The 22,509-nt window shown below is 36.5% G+C and overlaps 1 long non-coding RNA gene across 1 annotated transcript in view; it reads right to left on the bottom strand.

Moving 5' to 3' along the window:
* The window catches only part of LOC129022459 (uncharacterized), a 51,486-nt gene that overhangs the window by 310 nt on the left and 28,667 nt on the right, over positions 1 to 22,509 (bottom strand). The window contains exons 3-4 of the long non-coding RNA XR_008496435.2: positions 13,090 to 13,170; positions 11,768 to 11,860 (exon numbers count right to left, since the gene is read on the bottom strand). This is a non-coding gene — a long non-coding RNA (uncharacterized LOC129022459). The remainder of the gene's footprint in view (positions 1 to 11,767; positions 11,861 to 13,089; positions 13,171 to 22,509) is intronic.

Here is a 22,509-nt window from a genome sequence, read left to right as displayed (position 1 = left end):
AAAAGTTATAGCAAAAATAAGGACTTAAGCCCTACTCTAATCCAATATGGCTTCATCTTAACCTGACCGTATGTACAAATACCTTATTTTCAAATAAGATGACATTCATAGGTTTACAGTAGACATGAATTTTGGGGGACACTCTTCAACCCACTAATATGGGCAATATCATTAGTTTTAGATTTATCATTCCTGGGTTTTGTTTTGCAAAAACAAGCAAATATATGTATATTTCCTATTACTCCTCTTTCTTTTACACATCTGATAGCACACTATATATATTCTATAAGGTTTTTTCTTCATTTAACATTGTATGACTGTTTCTCCACTATTGGTAAAACAGAAAACTGATCTCCCTCAGTTTTTGTTTTCTTCTCTCTTTTTTTTTTTTTTTTTGGAGACAGTCTCTCTTTGTCGCCCAGGCTGGAGTGCAGTGGCGCGATCTCAGCTCACTGCAAGCTCCGCCTCCCGGGTTCACGCCATTCTCCTGCCTCAGCCTCCCGAGTAGCTGGGACTACAGGTGTCCGCTACCATGGATAATTTTTTGTATTTTTGGTAGAGAGGGGGTTTCACTGTATTAGCCAGGATAGTCTCAATCTCCTGACCTCGTGATCCACCTGCCTCGGCCTCCCAAAGTTTTCTTAAATCAGAAACATAGACTTCAGTGTGTAATTCTAATAGTGTATTCAGTCAATCTCTTATGTTTATGCATGCATCTTCACCAAACATCTTGCTATTAAAAACAATGAACAACCTGTTGCAGGTGCATTTTCATATTGTTGGAAATGTGTCTTTGTCTTAACTCCAAAAAATGAAATTGCTTAATTCAAATGTAAATACACATTTGTTTTAATATATACTAAAACATTTTCTTCCTTAACTTTTTAAAAGCTATACCAATTTACATTTCTATCAGCTATGTTTGAGTGTTATTTCTTCTCTCAGTAGCTTTCTTTCTCTCTCTGTATATACCTGTTGTATACATACAATATACAGGTTAATAAATTTATAAATTTTATTAAATTATATTCAGGATATATCACCTTTATTATGTTTTTATAATATTTTGACACTTCCAAGGATATTTTAATAAATACACCATTTTATATCTAATAAATCAGAGCCACAGAAAGATATGGACATTTAACTATTTTAGGCAACTAATGATTTTCTCCATTGTACAGGTCCTATATTCCTAAGTATGAATTTTTTTATATATAGTAATGCCAAAATAATTTTTCATTTTCACAATTTTTAATTTTTCTATCTTTCCCATGTAATTAATTGGTCTCTGGAGCCAAGTCAACTTTATCCCATGTTAAAAACATGAAAACATGCTTTTTTACATGACTTGAGAAACTAAGAAATACTAAAAAACATTAAATGTCATCTAGTAGATTTTCTAGATGTTCCTATTTTCAAACTAATGCAAGGAATGTTCTTACAACAAGAATCACATAGGCAAAAACCAATGCTATTTAAATAATTCAAATGTTTTCTATAGAAGCATGCTTCCCATATTGATTATTAGGGACAATTTTTTTATGTGTAATGAGCTTGAGATAAATACTGAATCTAACAGATTTTTTTGGTTGTCTTGTTTTGCAGGCTCTTGGAAGGAAATAATAATAATAAGATTAAGTTGCCATTGGGGATTAGTAGTAATTTCTTTGTGTATTTGTTGGTCGTTTTTTTTTTTCTGTTGTTGTATTTTGTTTTGTATTTAGTCCAATAGCAAAAAGAGAATAAAAACACGATAGTTGTTAGGACAGAGTAATGATAATTGTTACTATTGATTGAGTGTTTATAACATGTTTGATCTCTTGCTAAGTGCAGTACATACATTAATTTTTATTTCACACAAAACTCCCATTTTGTAGTAAATAAAACAGATTTAATGAAGATAAATCACTTATTACTCCCAAATCACTTAGCTAGTCATTGGTGATATCAAGCATATCACTCAGTGTTCAGTCAGAGAACCAGAAATAGATAAATCAATAGAGATTTGACCTCATGCAGTATTTTCAGAGGCTTGACCATATGCAAACTGGTTAAGTAGTATCTGTAAATCTCTTGTCTTTGTATTTGATGTTGGACCTTGAAGTGCACAGGACACAGGCAGCAGGGAAAGAGGGATAGATGTCAGGTGGGTGAGAGCAAGCAGTAAATGGAACCCAAAAGCGCAAGCTGTAGCAAATGAGGACAGGCTAAACACTAGGTCAGTTGTTACTGCCTCTGAACCTCATTGGTATGGGTGTTCTGCATAAGCCAGACCTAACACACACACCTGACATAGGAGTTTATGAAGCCAAAAGAGGAACAAAAGGAAGGTGGAACATTTGCAGGCTTGGCTACTGCCTCAAAGTAAGGAAACTAGCAAGTGAGTGACACAGTGGAGAACTACATAACGGCTGCCCCTTCACTTTCACCCTCTGAATCTCTCCCAACAGTCTTTTCTGTGATCCAATTAGCCGGAAACATACAGAAAAGGAAATAATAAAAAACGTATTTCAGTGTAGCTACATTGACACATTACAAAACTACATGAGAATTCAGTTGCAGAGTTTTCTATTTTCAAAATCTGTGTTCTCAAGTCCAGTGCTCTGTGGTTATCTATCATCGCAGGAAGTTTAAAGGCTTCTCTCCATGATTTCTGACTGTAAGGGGAGGAGAAGCTGCCCATGTCCAGGCAGTTGAAGAAAACACATTCTCAAAGAAATGATGCCTCATGGGAGTTAGCGAATCCTAAACTGTGCTTAGCACAATTGCCTGGAAAAAGTTAGGCACTCGGTAAGTTCATTTTAAATAGATGACCACTTCGAGAAAGGTGGAGAGAGGGGGCGGAAACACAAGTCGCAATGGCTACAAAAGCAGGGCCCAGGGTGCCAGAAACTTGGTGGGCCTGAGGAACCAAGAGAATGCCGGAAACCAAATCCCCTAAAATCACAGCTTAAAGTCTGGTAATTTAGCTACTGGGTTTTCAAATGATACTTGTGACCTAGTAAATAGATGTTCTTTTTATTTTTTTGTTTCCAGTTTTTTCCCCTAAATTTGTATATTAACAGGGCTATTTACCAAGTGTTCTGTGGATTTAGTTTTTTCTACATTATTCACTAAAACATGTTATTATTTGTTTCCTACTATCATCCACATGCACAGATTTAAAAACTACTCAGATTTGTTAAGAAAGTTCTTATATTCAGCCAGGCGTGGTGGCTCACACCTGTAATCCCAGTACTTTGGGAGGCCGAGACGGGTGGATCACCTGAGGTCATGAGTTTGAGACCAGCCTGGCCAAATGGTGAAACACCGTCTCTACTAAATATACAAAAATTAGCCAGGCGTGGTGGTGCACACCTGTGATCCCAGCTATTTGGGAAGCTGAGGCAGGAGAATCGCTCGAACCTGGGAGGCGGAGGTTGCAGTGAGCCGAGACTGAGCCATTGTACTCTAGCCTGGGCGACAAGAACGAAACTCCATCTCAACAAAAAAAAAAAGAAAAAAAAGAAAGTACTTATATTCAGTAAACAGCCTGAATTCCAGCAAGTGTCCTTTAAATCTATTGTTTTGATAGCAATGAAAGGTATATTCTGAAGAATTTGAATGAACTATTATCTTTGAAGAGTGTGTTTTTTTTTTTAATTTTAAGCATATGTCAGTTTTTGTTTATCTTCTTTTATTGGCAAATAATAATTGTACGTATTTCTGGGATATTAGTGATGTTTCAATACGCATAATGTACAGTGAGCAGATGAGGGTAACTCACATATCTATCAGCTTAAACTTTTATCATTTATTTGTGTTAGGGATATCCAATATCCTCCTTCTAGCTATCTTAAAACTATATAATGTATTTTTGTTAACTATAGTCATCCTGCAATGGTATAGAGCAATAGAACTTATTCTTCCTATCTGGTTGTTAGAGATAATTTGTTTAATAAATTATTAAGACCATAATTTTCTGAACTATATTTTTTAGCAGCACTTTTTAAAAATAGGACAAATATTATAGTTAATCCAAAGGGATTTTTAAGTGTAAATGAAAAATGATAATTCTTACTTTTTTGTTTTTAATGTTAGATTAGTGGTAGATTAGATTAGATGGTAGTAATAAATTAGATTAGGGCAGAGGATATGATCAAAGACAATGAAGTGTTCTAACATAAAATCACAAAATACTATTTTATTTAGGATTTCAGTCTTGATGAAGCATAAAAGCAATTTGCATCACATAAAAGTTATTTAAAAAATAAATAGTGATAAGTGGTGGGTGAAAATGGAAATCTATAAATTTGTGAGCAATAGAGTTATTAATGGAACGAGCCTATATGATCAACAGAATATCAGTTCATGCAGGTGAAATGTGAGAATTAGTTTTGCAAAAAGCACAAAGAAAATAAATGAAAAGCTAGTCATTTTTTTAAAACCTTAAATACTATAGAGCAGTCTATTCATTATCCTTTGAAGTTTCCTGTTTTTCCATTGATTAGTCAGTATAATTATAACCATGCCTTCTAACAAGGTCACCTAGGATATAGAGAGCTTGAGTTCAGTTTTGGAGCCTCACTCCAAAATGGAAATGAGTGCAGTTACTTAGGAAAATAATTCTTGAACCAATTAACATACTCCTTTCCTTTATGATGCAAATTTCCATTAAAAAGCAGCGAAAAATTTTACTGCACATCACTTAATGAATTGGGAAAGTTCATACCATCTAACTTTAAGATGTAATGGGATTGCCGTTATAAATATTTCCAGCATTCTGAATTGTACCTTCAACATTTCTCAACAAATGAAACACGTAAACCAGTTATAACTGCCAAGGTACCTCATTATATTTAATATGTAAATATTCTGTGATATAGAATAATGGCATGATTACTCATAAACACACATATGTGCACACACTACACAACATCTCTAGCTGCCAACCTTGTGGTCCTACCTCTTCATTCACCAGGAATTTACAGATCTACTTTAAAGACTTTCTCACTTCAACTGTTGTCACTATTCTGGTTAATATCAAACTCATGTGGGCTGCCTGCTTAATACTGCGGCTTTAACTTTATATAAGAAACTGAAACCCTTCCCATCCCTTAAGTTTTATTATTTCCTGGAATATTTTATACCCTGAAATCTCACTTTACTTTCTCCACAGCCTAAACCATATATTCAATAATATGCGTGACTATCATCACCATCGTTGATTCTCTGGGTTGTTTTTATCTACCATCTACTCCCTAACTCACCCCCATCTTCTTTGAGATCACTTTCCTTTGTCCTACATCTCCTCACCCAGTACACAATATTTGCTGGTGGAAAAAAAATAATACCAACACGATAAACTTATTGTTGCCATTTCAAATACAATGTTGCCAAATACAAATCTAATTGTTTCATGTCTTTTACCTTATTTTATTTCTCAGCTGCATTCCCCATGGTTAATCCTCTTTTCCTGGAAACATTTTCTTTTTCTCCATGGCAGATACTTTTTTGGTTTTTATTGCTACTATACTGGATTTTACTCCTCAATCATCTTTGCGAACTCCTCCTCCTCCACTTTGCCTCTAAATATAGAGGAGCTCTTTGGTCTTTTTCTGGATTTTCCTCTTTTTTCTATCTCCATTCAGCTTGTTTATTTATTTATTCACTTGTTTATATAGCTTCAAATTCAATGACGTTGTGGGTGTTTTTGATACAGAAGAAAATATTGTCCCCAAGTATTCACTGACCTTTCCTGTAAGAAGATGATGGCCCTCCCAAAACATCTGGATTGTCAGGACTTGCTTTAACCAATGGAGGGTGATCAGACATGATACATGCCATGTTTAAATCATCTAAGTAGAAGTTTTAAACCATCTTGTGCTTTTGCAATTCTATTTTCTTTTTCTTTTCTCCTTTTCCATGAGAATGTCTTATCTCAGAGGGAAGCATTTCTGCAACCTGCATTCAAAACTAAAGAAGACAGGTGGCATAATTATGGTCGATCTTCAGCTGACAAGTAATTGAGCAAGAAATCAAGAAATAAAATTTTACATTTGTATGCCTTAGAGATCTGGAGTTATAAGCACCCCTACTTATAATTTTCCAAAAGAATTACTCACACTTAGAATAAAATGCAAACTACTTACTTTTTCTAAAAAAAAAAAAAAAAAAAAAAGGCCTCTATCATCTGATACTTGCCTGATTACCTAACCTCTTCTACTATTTTCCTTGCTTCTCTCAGGATGTTTAGGCATCTTAATTTTTTTCTTACTTTCTCTATGGGTCATTGTACTACCTATTACCTTATTACAGGTGTTTGGAATGATCTGTTCTGATTTTTGTATATCTTGCTCCTCTTTTTTTCCTTTAGGTCTTGGAATAAGTGACATTTGAGATAGACAGTTAAGAAAAAAATTTTTTTTAAAACCCACTAATTTTTCACTTCCTTTTATACACTCTTTTTTTTTTTTTTTTTTTTTTTGAGACAGAGTCTTGCTCTGTTGCCTAGGCTGGGGTGCAGTGGCGTGATCTCAGCTCACTGCAAGCTCCGCCTTCTGGGTTCACGCCATCCTCCTGCCTCAGCCTCCTGAGTAGCTGGGACTACAGGCGCCCGCCACCATGCCCGGCTAATTTTTTGTATTTTTAGTAGAGACGGGGTTTCACTGTGTTAGCCAGGATGGTCTCAATCTCCTGACCTCGTGACCCACCTGTCTCGGCCTCCCAAAGTGCTGGGATTACAGGCGTAAGCCACCCGGCCCGGCCTTTTTTTTTCTTTTTTAGACGGAGTCTCGTTCTGTCACCAGGCTAAAGTGCAGTGGTATAATCTTGGCTCACTGCAACTTCTGCCTCCTGGGTTCAAATGATTCTCCTGCCTCAGCCTCCCGAGTAGCTGGGAGTACAGGTGCATACCACCATGCCCAGCTAATTTTTGTATTTTTAGTAGAGATGGAGTTTCACCATGTTGGCCAGGATGGTCTCGATCTCTTGACCTCTTGATCTGCCCACCTCAGCCTCCCAAAGTGCTGGGATTACAGGCGTGAGCCACCGCGCCCAGGTTTTACTTACTGTTGGGTAGTTCCCTTCCTTACTGACTCTGGCCTTGTCTATGTGACCTGCTTTAGCCCGTGAGACAGCAACAAATGTTATCCAAGCAGAGGTTTCCAATTACTCATTGCAACTCTCTTTCTTTGGTGGATGTTAGAACCATCCCACTCCTGTGTAAGCAAGATCAAGCTAGCTTATTGGAAGATGAGAGGCATGTGGCCCTGACATCTGTTGGCAAACAGCTTGCTGATCTCCAAATATGTGACAGACACTTACCAATGTCACCCGTACCACAGCCAACCTTTTGCTGATTGAAGACACACGGGAAATCTCAGAGCAGAAAAATCAGGCAGACATTCCAAGGAGTTCAGAGATAAAGAGGTGGTTGTTTCAATTCATTTAGCTTTAGGGGTTTATTAGGCAGGAAAAGCTAACAATCTCATCACAGTCATTCCATTACCATCCCGAACAGAGGTCCCTTTCCACTGCTTTTTAACGTATCATCCTATTTTAAATTATTTGCTTAGCATTTGTGACCTTCTGATTTTTTCTTTCTGTATTCTCACCAGCTCTTAAAGAGCATGATCTTACCTAATTTCTCCACTCTTATCTACCCAGAGCCTAGAGCAGTTTTTTTTGACAAATAGTAGGGATTTAATAAATATTTTTTGAAATAATGAAGGAAATGAAGCATGTATTTGTACTCATAAATGTACTGTCAATATCATTATTTAATATATTCGCTCATTCTTTATGAATTCTCTCAGGAATAATTTAGAATCTTTGTTAGACACAATTTCAGTTGTTTGGCAAATATTTTCCTTATTCTTTTACAAAGGAATTTATTGTTTTAATCCAAATACCAGATGTAACCAAGTAGTTAAGAACTGCGCTTTTGTCAATTTGTGGCATCTCAAGTCTCTGCCGAGTGAATATGACTACATAAATTTAGGCAGTACAAGGTAGTATGGTGGTATTTGCTATCAGCTTTATATATATATATATATACAATTTTTTTAAATTTCTAGTATTTTCTGAGAAGTCACTGTTCTCATCTGATGGTTGGGTATAAGTCAACATCAATCTTGGAAGCATCTTTAGACTTCCTGCTCCCACCACTGTAGGGCTACAGAAAATTCAGTGAGGTATTATTCAGTTTTCTGCCCACCCTGTCTTACTTTGCTTTACACAAAAATCATTTAACTTTTTATGGAGCCATGCTAGGTTGTGCAGAAGTGCTATGAAATTTTCTAATATCTTCTCACTTTACAGAAATCTAATAGTTTCTAATCTGGTCTTCTAGTGATGTTTGTGCAAGCAGAATCTTTAGAATCATGCCATTATCCTGGGCACAAATCTGCTACAAGCTTCAATTTCCTCTCAGTCTCAGTTTCGGTTATTCCCTTCCAGGCTTAGTCCCATGGGTAAAAACCTGCTTAGGATTAAGTTTCCTTGTATAACCCTTTCATTTTTTCTATAACATTTCTGTTCCTTCTCTAGCCCAAGGTCAAGGTACATTCTCTTCTTATCATCTAAATCTTTGCAAATGCACATTAATTGGATTCAAATCACCATTCTTACTCTTAACCTGTATGTACATATCAAAAGTGAAAGTGAAGGTCAAGTAAAGGAATTTTCCCTGATAGAATATTGTTAACCAATTCAGCCACTCCAAATATTAGGGCAGGCTTATCCCTTAACACATTACCCATTTTAACTAAATGTCTCCCACTGCCAAATCTTGCTGAAAACTTATAGCTATGTGTATTGGAAAATACAGCTACTCTCAGTATTTCTAAAAATACAATGTGTGACTCATCTGCAACAGAATCACCTGGATGCTTGCTAAGAATGCGAAGTCCTGATTCACATCTCAGAAGTACTTTATGAGAATCACAGAAATTAGGAAGAAGGAATTTGATTCTTATGTGCTTTAAAAATAAATACATTTAAGGTGTAATAAGAATAAGTGCTTAAATAGGTTTACATAATGCAACGAACCCACTGAAAATTACACATCTATTTCTCTTTGTTTTCATGTGGTAGCAATAATCCTCTTCTCTCCTTCAGGATGGACCAATGTCTCGTCCTATCAGAAATGCTATTCACTTGTTAAGAATGCAATGACCAAAGAGTATGGATATGTAGTAAATCCTTCCAGAAGTTAGCCAGACATTAGAGCATAATATCAGATTGATGTTGTTCCAAGAAATTTGGAAATTTTAGACACTACTGGTTACATCTGAATAATTCAGTTTGGCTAATGTAAGAGTTCTTATTATTAGCCTACTTGGTTAGCTTCAAGAACCTGACCTTGGCTTACTACCCAGGACTTTATGTTTTAGAAAGAGATTTAATTCATAAACTTATTCTGAACTAGCCTGTGTCTGAAGTAGCCTTTAAAGTAGTTAAGCAACTATTCACTTTCTTAAACCATTAGGTTAATTAATCCATGAAGATTACTAAATGGTTAATATTTTAAAATACATTTTTTACAAAATTTCTAGACAATAATGAACTTTTAGGCATTATACACTAAGAAAAATATTTTTTCATTTCAATTAATTAAATTCTAAGTATTTTATGCGTCCCTGGTAAAAAAAATAGTTAGTCCAAACATTGTTCAACAGTGCCACTAATCACAAGACATTACCAATACAATTATTTTTTAATGTCAGTTAGGAATAAATATATACATTTAAAAACACTCTGAAACAAAACATCATTTTATTTCTGAAACTGTCTTAAACATATGTGAAACTCAGACAAAAGACTTTGAGAAAAATGGACATCTTAGCAATCTGAAAATGAATATCGAGTTTTGCAATGTCAGAGTCAATAAAGCTTCTTGTTGAAAGGCAAGTAACACAAGCAATTAAGCAATGGGTTCTGGATTCAGACTTTCTGGTTACAGACTTTAGCCATGTTATAATATTTTCAAAAAGTTAAAGTCTCAATTTCCTAACATAGATGGTTTGATAAGAAAATGAGTTATTAATATAAGATGTAGTCAGTGCTCACTAGATGTTATCTATTAAAGCATATAGCTTTTTCTTTATATATTCCAAAGTAGCTATATATATATTTTAAATATGGACTCTTCTAGATCTGACATTGTATGTGTGTCACACACATATCTAAGCTTAAGTTTCATTGACTATATTCCTTTCTTTGATATAATAAGAAACCAAATTTGGTGGAGCTATAAATATTTTTCCAAGGACTGAAGACCATCTCAAATAAACCTGGAACATCTAAGTTTTTAAAAGACATGATGTATTATTTTAATTAACATTTGAATTGGAATTATTTGTGTACTTTAAAACATGTCAACAAAACCCTGCTTCTGTTTGCTTTGGTTTCCATTTTATAAGTGAATGCCTTATGAAATAATCAGCATCTTTTACAAGCAAATTAAGATGAATAATCACAGCTGCGGTCACAGATCCAACAGACACAGTGGGCTGGCCCATTACCATATGATGTACATTCTCAGGTGAAAAAAAACCTCAAAGGTGAAGTTCATTTAGCTTCTAATCTCAAGTGATGGGGTATCATAATAAAGAAGAGCATAGGAAGGAACTAGGGAATCTTGACCTTTTTATTAACGACATTAAAGGAGGAGAATTATCGTATCAGGTAACAAGGAAGAAAACTATGACACACTATAGGGCGTAACTGTAGTAGTGTGTATTATAATCTGAATAAAATAATTTTTTTTAAAAAAAACCTTAACAATGTAGATATGATTTTGTAATCTGTGATTTAACGTAAAAGAAATTCTATTTTTCATTTCCTCAGGCTATTTCAACTAAGTTCTTCTAATAAAGCCTGATTGGTTTCCCAAGTTCAAATGTCTGCCTATTCTAATAGAATCTATAGAGTAATGTAATTACATAATCCATCCATTATACACGATAAAGATAGTACAGTTAAAGTGTCGAATATAATCAAGGCTATCTTAATGAGAAATATTTTCTATTGTAATTTTTTCTTTCCCCAAAGAGACATGAAGGTATAATTTCCTGCATGTGTGAAATGTTTATATTAAGCTTCTAAAAAGAAAAGTCTCAAGAACCATTTCAAAGTAAAAAGTGCTTTGTATTTGTGACCTTGTACAAATTTCCTAATTTTTCACGGCCTCAGTTTCCTTATCCGTAAAGTAAGAAAGAGAAGCAAAATTGTCCCCTCACTATGTGGATAACCAAGGATTTTATGTGTCCCCCAAATCAATTTTTTAAAGTAAGAAAATGATACAGTGGCATTTAGCCACGTGCAGTAGTCCACGCCTCTAATCCCAGCACTTTGGGAGGCTGACTTGGGCAAATCACTTGAGGCCAGGGATTCGAGACCATGCTGGCCAATATAGCAAAACTCAGTTTCTACTGAAAATACAAAAAAATAGTTTGGCAAGGTGGTGCATGCCTGTTGTCCCAGCTACTGAGGAGGCTGAGGTGGGAGAATCACTTGTACCCAGGAGATGGAGGTTGCAGTGAGCCGAGACCACGCCACTGCACTCCAGCCTGGGTAACAGAGTGAGACTCTGTCTCAAAAGAACAAAAAAGAAAAGAAAAGAAAAAATATGATATAGTGGCACTTAGAAATGTATTAGGATTGTAGCAATTATAGTATCAGATTTATTGACACTGAAAGCTAAGCATTTAATTGAGAAGTGTTTTATAGGAAAAAAGGTAGAAACTGCAATTCAGTAAACTGACATTTCATCTTGACATACCTTGAACAACTCTTCTTTTGTCTGCCTCAGAAAGCATGCATTCCTGGAAAGGGATGTATTTCAGAAGCAAGGAGAAAGCCAAAAGGAGAGAACCTGTCCGGAACACATTATAATTACTTTGTTAGAGTTTTCACTAGCATTATACTCACCTAGAATAGAGAATGGGAATGAGATAGAAAAATGAATCAACATTTTATCTGTAACACATATAACCCTTTGCACAGGAAAATAAATGTGGTCTTTCCATTGTCAGTGGATGCAAAGTTAAACAGTTTTCTGGAAACTCTAAATCATATAGACAATCTGAAGATAAGGACATAAATATTGAACAACATATATCCAACAAATATATTTGAGTGTTTAATATATCAGGCACTTGAGATGTATGAGTGGAAAAAACATCAAAGATCCTAGCCTTGTAAGGACATGCATCGTAGTAAATAGTAGATGCAGTAGGTAAATGATGTAATATGTTGAAAGCAATAGGTGTTTTGGGAATATTTAAAAAGAGAATAAAAGAAGATTAGAAAAGGGATATTAGAATAACTGCTGGCACACTACTATTCAGTCACATTCAGCTACATGCAATACAGGCATGGAATAGTCAGGGGGTGAAATTAATCAAGTGTTTCAAAATGAACGTTTGAAATCAAGAGAGAAAGGAGATCTGAGAATGTACGCAAGAGAATGACTGTCCTGACTAACTATACCGGTACATCTAGTAAGCAAGAAAGAAAAACCACCAAAGTGTTGAAGAGGAGTTGAAAAAGAAAGTGGTATGTAGAATCAATAAAATGTATGTTTGGTGGGTCATGGAATGGCTTAAACAAGGGAATAAGAGGAGATACATTCATTCTAAACCTAGGTCCTTACATTGATCTGGTGTTAGAGTGGGATGGATGAAATGAAAATTATGGGGAGGTTTTAGATATTGCTAATATATAAAGTAATAAAAATTTTTGTCACGAGACAGTAAAATTGTCATTTCAAAGACATAAAACACAAATTAAGGAATATATTACGGTAAATCATTGAGTATTTCATTATGAAAAATAAAGACTGTTACAATGATATCAAATTGAATTGAGGAAATGCTGTACATTTTTGTATTTCATTTGAAAGTTAATACCCATCACTGAGACGGCATTGGAGATTTGCATTTGTTTCCCTTACTCATATTGGCTCAGCTCATTTGCTTGTCATGGAAAAACTGTCAAGTAGATAGCCCAGTTCATATTTTGCTGATAAGAAAACAATGGCACAGATAAATGAAATGACTTCCTGGTATAGAGAAGTTCCAAGACTCAAACTAAGCTACTCACTTTTGCTTGCCAGAATATTCCAGTAAAAACTACACCTCCTCCCTGGTAGGTAGACCTGTTGGGTCACATCTCTGAATCACTCTGTGAGTAGAACAATAGACACAGGAAAAATTAATTTTAATGACAAATAAAAAGAACTTTGGTATTCAAATTGTTTAAATTATTTACAATATTATTTTATATAACATATGCAAAATGTAGCAATATACAAAATGTATAATATGCAAAATGTGGCATATATAATATGCAAAATTGCATATAATATGCAAAATGTAGCAATATACAAAAATAGTTAAAAAATTGACAACTTGCGGGAGTAAAGTTATGAAAATCCTTTTGTTTGTTATGTTGGAGAAAGGCGGAGAAACTTTCAAATGCCTTGAAATTGAATTTTGATTAATTACTTTTTTATCCATCTCCAGAAAAAAGTGCATTATTTCTTACAGTAAAGATGTCAATGACTGTTTTCCTAGAAGATGCAAGGGTGTCCAACTTCACACAATCCTGATGCTTTCCCTGAATATAATGCAATATATCATTTTGTGATTTTACTATATGAATATCCTTCAGTATCACTTTTACTGTTTGTAGTATACTAAATACAGGTGAAACCACTTTATTTTCCAAGCTACTGTGAGTTTTCATTTAAAATAATAAAAATTAATATGAGACCTTTTGAACAAAATGCAATTTAACCTTAGTGTAGTATTTTGAAACATAACAAATTCTTCAGCTAGAATTGATATAACTAAATATGTTTATTCAGCCCAATAATTTTAAAAGGAAAAAAAAACAGTCTTTTTTAGTGCATCTCAAGAAAATGCTAAAATCATCAGTGACAAGGTTAACATTCCAGGGCATTCAATCTATCTTTTGAATATGCATCGTCAGACAAGCCGAGATACCACCAAAATATGTTTCCCTAACAGTAAATCATCATCATGATTGCCATTATTGATCTGTAGAGTCAGTAACCAAATCTATCCATGAGATTCAACATCATCTATCTTGATATTATATAGCCCCATCCTCCTGCCTAAACTCATTAAGCTGTCATCTGTAGGTTTACATCATTTTTATTTGAGGGCCCTAGTGAAACTTTGCACTTTACTTGGTTTCTAAAACAGTTCTAAGACCAAATTGTCTCATCAGGAAAATTCCTTGTTTCCTGTTAACATCTGTTGATTCCTGTTACATCTGTTTCCAAAAATGAAGACCATAAGAATTTTAAATGGGAGGATAGGTTGAGAATGAAGCAAGATGGCAGAATAGAAGGCTCCACCTATCATCCCCTGCAAGGACACTAATTTGACAACTATTTACACACAAAAAAGCACCTTCATAAGAACCAAAAATCAGGTGACCATTCATAATCCTTGGCTTTTACTTTGTATCACTGAAAGAGGCACTGAAGAGGTAGAAAAAGCAGTCTTGAATCACTGACACCACCTTTTCCCCACCCACCAGCAGCAGCAGCTTTCTTTAGACAGAGTTTTTGTGCCCTGAGGAGAGGGAGACCCAGCAATTTTGAGACATTGAACTCGATGCTGCCCTTCTTTATAGAAGAAACCAAAACTAGATTAAACTCAGTTGATGCCTGTCCACAGAGGGTGCATTTAAACCAGCCCTAGCCAGAGGAGAATGATTGATCCCAGAAGTGAGAATTTGAGTTGTCGTAAGGCTCTCCACCGCAGGCTAAAGTGGTCTGTGGCTCCAAATAAACCTGAAAGGGAGTCTAGGCCACAAGAACTGCATCACCCAGGCAAGTCATGTCCTAGGGCTCAGCTGGGCCTAGAGATAGTGGATTGGGGTGGCATGTGACCTACTGAGACTCCTCTGCCTGTGGAAAGGAGAGGGAAGAGTGGAAAGGACTATGTCTTGTGGTTCGAGTGCCAACTCAGCCGCAGCACAATAGAACCCAAGGACGACTTCTAAGGTTTTTGATTCTAGTCTCTGGCTCCCTAACAGAACCTCTGGACCTTCCCAGGGGCCAGGGGAAATCACTGCTCTGAAGGAAAGAACATAGGTCTGGATGGCTACAACACTTATTCTAGAGACCCAGCACTTTGAGCGAACATAGGTGGTACCAGGGAGTGGTTACAGCAGACCTTGGGTAAGATCCAGTGCTGTACAGACTTCAGGTGTGACCCAGTACACACCTAGGGGTGGTGGCCACAGAGTTCTTGTGTCAATTCACCCCCAGCTCCAGGTGGCTTAGAGCGGAGAAAGAGGGAAACACACATATACTGAAAATAAAGGGATGGAGAAAGATATTCCATGCCAATGGAAACCAAAAAAAAGCAAGAGTAGCTACTCTTATCAGAAAAAGAATAGATTTCAAGACAAAAACTCTAAGACGGTGCAAAGAAGGACATTATGTAATAATAAAGTGTTCAATTTATCAAGAGGGTATAACAATTTTAAATATATATGCACCAAACACTGGAGCACCCACATATATAAAAAATATATTATTAGAGTTAAGGAGAGAGATAGGCCCCAATACAATAATCGCTAGATACTTCAACACTCCACTTTCAGCAATGGACAGATCTTCCAGACAAAAAACCAACAAAGAAACATTGGACTTAATCTGCATTATAGACCAAATGAATCTAATAAATATTTACATGGCTCATTCTCAAGGATAGACCATATGTTAGGTCAAAAAAACAAGCCTTAAAACATTCAAAAAGATTGAAAAAATATCAAGCATCTTCTATAACCACAATGGAATAAAAGCAGAAATCAATAACAAGAGGAATTTTGGAAACTATACTAATACATGGAAATTAAACAGTATGCTGCTGAATAACCAGTGAGTCAGTAAATAAATTAAGAAGGAAATTGAAAAATTTCTTGAAATAAATGATAATGGAAACACAACCTACCAAATCCTATGGGATACAGCAAATGAAGTAATAATAAAGAAGTTTATAGCTATAAGTGCCTACATCAGAAAAGAAGAAAAACTTCAAATAAACAACTTAATGATGCAAGTAAAAGAACTAGATAAGCAAGAGCAAATCAAACCCAACATTAGTAGAAGAAAAGAAATAATAAATTTCAAAGCAGAAATAAATGAATTTGAAATGAAGAAAACAATACAAAAGATCAATGAAACAAAAAGTTGGTTTTTGAAAAGTTAAACAAAATAGACAGATTTTTAGCCAGGCTAAGGAAAAGAGATTATCCAAATAAAAAAAATCAAAGATAAAAAAGGAGACATTATGCCTGATACCACAGACATTGAAAGTATCATTAATAGCAACTATGAGCAACTATATACCAATAAATTGAAAAATCTAGAAGAAATGGACACATTCTTAGACACGTACCACCTATCAAGATTGAACCAGAAAGAAATTCAAAACCTGAAAGGACCAATAACAAGTAATGAGATCAAAGTCATAATAAAAATCTCCCAGTAAAGAAAAGCCAAGGGCTGGGTGCGGTGGCTCATGCCTGTGACCCCAGCACATTGGGAGGCCAGGGCAGGTGGATCACCTGAGGTTAGAAGTTCAAGACCAGCCTGACCAACATAGTGAAACTCCATGTCTACTAAAAATACAAAAACATTAGCTAGGCATTGGGGGTGCATCCCTGTAATCCCAGCTACTCAGGAGGCTGAGGCAGGAGAATTGTTTGAGCCTGGGAGGCAGAGACTGCAAGAGCTGAGACAGTGCCACTGTACTCCAGTTTGGGTGACAGAGTGAGACTCCATCTCAAAAAAAAAAAAAAAAAAGAGCCCAGGACCCAATGGTTTTACTGCTGAATTCTACCAAACTTTTAAAGAACTAATACAGAGCCTATGCAATCAATTACAAAACATACAGGAGAAGGGAATACTTCCAAACTCAGTTTAAGGCAAACATTATCCTGACACCAAAACCAGACAAAGGCATACTTAAAAAAAAGAAAGAAAGGAAACTACAGGCAAAAATATCCCTGATAAATAGAGATCCAAAATTCCTTAACAAAATATAAGCAAATCAAATTCAACAATAAATTTAAAAAATCATTCATCACGACCAAGTGGAAATTATCATAGCATGCAAGGATGGTTCAAAATACACAAATCAATCAATGTGATACATCATATCAACAGAATGAAGGAAAAAACCCACATGAATGATCCAGCTGATGTTGAAAAAGCATTGATAAAATTCAACATCTCTTCATTATCAAAACCCTCAAAAAACTGAGTATAGAAGGAACATACCTCGTCATAATTAAAGTCATATATATGAGACCCACAGCTGTCATACAGAATAGTGTCATACTGAATGAGGAAAAACATAAAAGCCTTTCCTCTAAGATCTGACAAGAATGCCCCTTTTCACCACTGTTATTCAACATAGTACTGGAAGTCCTAGCTAGAGAAATCAGACATGAGAAAGAAATAAAGAGCATCCAAATTAAAATGAAAGAATTCAAATTACCCTTGTTTGCAATTAATATGATCTTATGTTTGGGCAAACCAAAGAGTCCACTAAAAAGCTATTAAAACTGATAAACAAGTTCAGTAAAGTTGCAAGATACAAAATCAACATACAAAAATCACTATATACCAACAGTGAACAATGTAAAAATGAAATAAAATATAATCCCATTTACAATAGCCACACATAAAATAAATATCTAGGAATTAATTTCAACAAAGAAATGAACAATCTCTGTAATGAAAACTATAAAACACTGATGAAAGAAATTGAGGAGGACACCAAAAAATGGAAAGATATTTTATATTCAGGGATTGAAATAATCAACATTATTAAAATGTCTATACCACCAAAAGCAATCTACAGATTCAATGCAATCCCTATAAAAATACCAATGGATGAAATTGGAAATCATCATTCTCAGTAAACTATCGCAAGAACAAAAAACCAAACACCGCATATTCTCACTCATAGGTGGGAATTGAACAATGAGAACACATGGACACAGGAAGGAGAACATCACACTTCGGGGACTGTTGTGGGGTGGGGGGAGGGGGGAGGGATAGCATTGGGAGATATACCTAATGCTATATGACAAGTTGGTGGGTGCAGCGCACCAGCATGGCACATGTATACATATGTAACTTACCTGCACGTTGCGCACATGTACCATAGAGCCTAAAGTATAATAATAATAATAATAATAGTAATAATAAAAAGAAAAATAAAAAAAAATACCAATGACATTCTTCACAAAAATAGAAAAAAAAACTAAAATTGTTCTTAAACCACAAAAGATCCACAATAGCCAAAACTATCCTAAGCAAAAAGAACAAAACTGGACAAATCATATAACCTCACTTCAAATTATATTAGAGTTACAGTAACAAAACAGGATGGTACTGGCATAAAACACACACACACGGAACAGAATAGAGAACCCAGAAACAAATTGACGCACATACAGTGAACTCATTTTCAATGAAGGTGCCAAGACCATACACTGGGGAAAAGACAGTCTCTTCAATAAAAGAGGAAAACTGGGAAATTCATATGCAGAAGAGTGAAACTAGACCTCTATATCTCACCATCTATAAAAATTAAATAAAAATGCATTAGAGAATTGAATCTAAGCCCTCAAACTATGAAATTACAACAAGAAAATATTGGAAAAATTCTCAAGTACATTGGTCTGCACGAATATTTCTTGAGTAACACCCCCCAAGCACAGGCAACCAAAGCATATATGGACAAATGGGGTCATATCAAGCTAAAAAGTTTCTGCACAGCAGAGAAACAATCCACGACGTGAAGAGACAACCCACAGAAGGGGGAAAATATTTGCAAACTACCGTCTGACAAGGTATTAATAACCAGAATATATAAGGAATTCAAACAACTCTGTAGGGAAAAGTCTAATAGTCTGCTCAAAAGATTTGCATGGACATTTCTCAAGAGAAGACATCCAATTGGTAAACGGTCATATGAAAAAGGGCTTAACATCATTGATCATCAGAGAAATTCAAATAAAAAAATACAACGAGATATCATCTCAGTTGAAATGGCTTTTATCAAAAAGGCAATAACTAATGCTGGCAAGGATGTGGATAAAAGAGAACCCTCTTGTACATTGTTGGTAGGAATGCAAGTTAGTGCAATCACTATGGAGAAATGTTTGGAGGTTCCGCTACCATATGATCCAGCAATCCCCTGCTGATTATATACCTGATATGGTTTGGCTATGTCCCCACCCAAATCTTATCTTGAATTGTAACTCCCACAATTTCCACATGTCTGGGAGAGACCCAGATGGAGGTAATTGAATCATGGGGGAAGGTCTTTCTCATGCTGTTCTTGTGATAGTGGATAAGTCTCATGAGATCTGATGGTTTTGTAAAGAGGAGTTCCCCTGCACAAGTTCTCTCTCTTTGCCTGCCGCCATCCATGTAAGACGTGACTTGCTCCTCCTTGCCTTCCACTGTGATTGTGAGGTCTCCCCAGCCACGTGGAACTGTAAGTCCATTAAACCTTTTTTTCTTCCCAGTCTCTGGTATGCTTTTATCAGCAGCATGAAAACTGACTAATACAGTACATTGATACCAGTAGAGTGGGGCACCCAAAATGTGTAAGTGACTTTGGAACTGGGTAACAGGCAGAGATTGGAACAGTTTGGAGGACACAGAAGAAGACGGGAAAATGTGGGAAAGTTTGGAACTTCCTAGAGACTTGTTGAATGGCTTTGACAAAAAGGTGTTGATCATGATATGAACAATAAGATTAAATCTGTGGTGGTCTCAGATAGAGATGAGAAACTTGTTAAGAACTGGATCAAAGGTGACTCTTGTTATGTTTTAGCAAAGAGTCTGGCAGCATTTTGCCCCTGCTCCAGAGATTTGTGGAACTTTGAACTTGAGAGAATGATTTAGGATATCTGGCAGAAGAAATTTCTAAGCAGCAAAGCTTTCAAGAGGTGACTTCACTGCTGTTAAAGCATTCAGTTGTATAAGGGAAGCAGAGCATAACAGTTCAGAAAATTTGCAGCTGGACAATGCGATAGAAAAGAAAATCCCATTTTCTAAAGAGAAATTAAGCTGGCTGCAATGACAATCCCCAAGACAATGGGGAAAATGTCTCCAGGGCATGTCAGAGAGCTCTTTACTGCAGCCCCTCTCATCACAGGTCCAGAGGCCTAGGAGAAAAATATGGTTTTCTGGGCTGGCCCAATGTCCCAGTGCTGTGTGCAGCCTGGGAACTTGGTGGCATGAGTCTTGGCCACTCCAGCCATGACTAAAAGGGGCCAAAGTAAAGCTCAGGCCATGGCTTCAGAGGGTGCAAGCTTCAAGTCTTGGCAGCTTCCACATGGTGTTGAACCTGCAGGTGCACAGAAGTCAAGAACTGAGGTTTGGGAACCCCCACTTAGATTTCAGAAGATATATGGAAATGCCTGGATGCCCAGGAAGAAGTTTGCTGCAGGGGTGAGTCCTTTATGGAGAACCTCTGCTAGGGCAGTGTGGAAGGGAAATGCGGGGTTGAAGCTCTCACATAGAGTCCCCACTGGGACACTGCCTAGTGGAGCTGTGAGAGAGAGCCACCATCCTCCAGACCCATAGATCCACTGACAGCTTGCACTGTGTGCCTGGAAAAGCCACAGGCACTCAATACCAGCCCATGAAAGCACCCAGGTGGGAAGCTGTACCCTGAAAAGTCACAGAGTCACTGCTGCCCAAGATTATAGGAACCCACCTCTTGCATCAGCATGACCTTGATGTGAGACATAGAGTCAAAGGAGATTATTTTGGACCTTTAAGATTTGACTGCCCAGCTGGATTTTGGAGTTGCATGGACCCTGTAGCCCTTTTGTTTTGGCCAATTTCTCTCATTTGGAATGGCTGTATTTACCCAATACCTGTGCCCCAATTGTATCTAGGAAGTAACTAGCTTGCTTTTGATTTCACAGGCTCATAGGTGGAAGGGACATGCCTTGTCTCAGATAAGACTTTGGACTGTGGACTTTTGGGTTAATGTTGAAGTGAGTTAAGACTTTGCCAGACTGTTGGGAAGGCATGATTGGTTTTGAAATGTGAGGACATGAGATTTGAGAGAGGTCAGGAGCAGAATGATATGGTTTGGCTGTGTCCCCACCCAAATCTCTTGATGAATTGTAACTCCCACAATTCCCACATGTCATGGGTGGGACTCAGTCGGAGGTAATTGAATCACAGGGGTGGGTCTTTCTTGTGCAGGTCTCAGCATTTTGAATAAGTCTTACAAGATCTGATGGTTTTATAAAAAGGAGCTCCCCTGAACAAGCTCTCTCTCTTTGCCTGCCACCATTCATGCAAGACGTGACTTGCTCCTTGCCTTCCACCATGATTGTGAGGCCTCCCCAGCCACATGAGATTGTAAGTCAGTACCTAATTGAATACAATACCCAAAAGAAAGGAGATCAACATATGCAAGATATATGTCCAACCCCATGTTTGTTGCAGCTTTGTTTACAAAAGCCAAATATTGGAAGCTACCTCAGTGTCCATCAACAGATGAACGGATAAAGAAACTGTGGTACATGGCTGGGCACAGTGGCTCACACCTGTAGTCCCAGCATTTGGTAGGCCGAGGCAGGCGGATCACCTGAGGCCACGAGTTCAAGACCAGTCTGGCCAACATGGCAAAACCCCGTCTCTACTAAAAAATACAAAAATTAGCCAGATGTGGTGGTGGGCACCTGTAATCCCAGCTACTCAGGAGGCTGAGGCAGGGAGAATTGCTTGAACCCAGAGGCGGAGGCTGCAGTGAGTAAAGATTGTGCCACTGCACTCCAGCCAGGGCAACAGAGCAAGACTCCGTCTCAAAAAAAAAAAAAACAAAGAAAAGAAAAGAAAAGAAAAAGAAACTGTGGTACTTATAGACATGATGTACTATTCAGCTGCAAAAAAAAAAAAAAAAAAATGAGAACCTGTCATTTCCAACACCATAGAAGGAATTGTAGGTCATTATGTTAAGTGATATAAGCCTGGCACAAGGAGACAAACATCATATGTTCTTACTTACTTATGGGATCTAAAAATCCAAACAACTGAACCCATGCAGATAGAGAGTGGAAGGATGGCCAGCAGAGGCTGGGAAAGGTAGTGGGGATTGGAAAGAGGCTTTGTAACAGGTACAAAAAATAGTAATGAATGGACAAGGATTAGTATTTGATAGCACAATAGGGTGCCTATAGTCAGTAATAATTTAGTTGTACATTTCAAAATAACTAAAACAGTATAACTGAATTGTGTGTAACACAAAGAATAGATATTGATGAGATGGATAACCCATCTTTCATGACATGATTATTATGAATTCCATTCCTGTATCAAAATATCTCATGAGCTCCATAAGTATATACATCTACTATGTATCCACAACAACTTTTTAAAAAGAAATAAACCTCTTGCATTTAATACATTGAAAAAATGGGAAGACAGCCGTCATC

The sequence above is a fragment of the Pongo pygmaeus genome, chromosome 22 (genome assembly GCF_028885625.2).
Source record: "Pongo pygmaeus isolate AG05252 chromosome 22, NHGRI_mPonPyg2-v2.0_pri, whole genome shotgun sequence".
In the NCBI taxonomy this organism is placed as follows: domain Eukaryota; kingdom Metazoa; phylum Chordata; class Mammalia; order Primates; family Hominidae; genus Pongo; species Pongo pygmaeus.
The sequence above is the reverse complement of the archived record's forward strand: the minus strand, read 5'-3'. Positions and strand labels throughout refer to the sequence as shown.